The sequence below is a fragment of the Salmo trutta genome, chromosome 16 (assembly GCF_901001165.1).
Source record: "Salmo trutta chromosome 16, fSalTru1.1, whole genome shotgun sequence".
Classification (NCBI taxonomy): domain Eukaryota; kingdom Metazoa; phylum Chordata; class Actinopteri; order Salmoniformes; family Salmonidae; genus Salmo; species Salmo trutta.
Genome location: NC_042972.1, coordinates 25,867,077 through 25,867,958, shown reverse-complemented (window position 1 = coordinate 25,867,958; position 882 = coordinate 25,867,077).

Below are 882 nucleotides of genomic sequence, written 5' to 3'. Positions count from 1 at the left end.
TTATAGCAAAGGGGGAACCAACTCCATATTAATGCCCATGATTTTGGAATGAGATGTTCGACTAGCAGGTGTCCACATACTTTTGGTCATGTGGTGTATAATTGGAGGTGAACAAACAGCTAACTCCCCCAGGCTCTTCAGGTATTTCAAGCAGACATCAGTGTTATCAGTGAGAGCTAGGTCGTGTTTCAATCACCTAGAATGGCTTCCTCACTGTATCTCCTTTCCTTGGTGACAATAAGGCATGAGGGAAAAGATACGCTTAGGTTTCGACTTTAGCCAATAAAGACCTTGTCATGTCAGCGTTCATGAAGGACAAGAACATTTTTAAGGAAATTAGGAAAGGAAAATAACATCCTAAGGAAATGAGGAAAGGAAGGGAATTGATGACTATTGGAACAGGGAGCCAGAGAGTGACAGGGGCAATTGGGTCCGTGATACAGGCAGTGACTGGGGGCTATGAGCCAGAACAGGTTTCCGCGGTCTGGTCCAGTCGTGCTTGGATATCTGTCGTCGCCTGGTTGGGTCGTCGGAGGTGGGAAACGGTTAACGGTTAACGGTTAAACAGCCTGAGGACGGGGGTGCTCGGGAGACTACATTCCAAAACCCTCTGTGCTGTAAAACATGGAGCTCCACTGACTCCACCACTCTGCTACACCAGACTCACTCCTCCTCTCATCAGCCCTAGTTTGTTTTGCCTCTGCTTTTTGCATGAGTGTGGAATGGCTGCTTGACTGGGAGCTACCACTCTGTCACCACAGGGGCCGCCAGATTCACTGGTCCTGAGAACACAGCATTCTTTTGAAGCCGCAAGCTTCCTTTCTCCCCCTATGTTCTTTCACAATGGGCTGTCCCTGAAGTAAAGAGGGAGAGAGAGAGGGA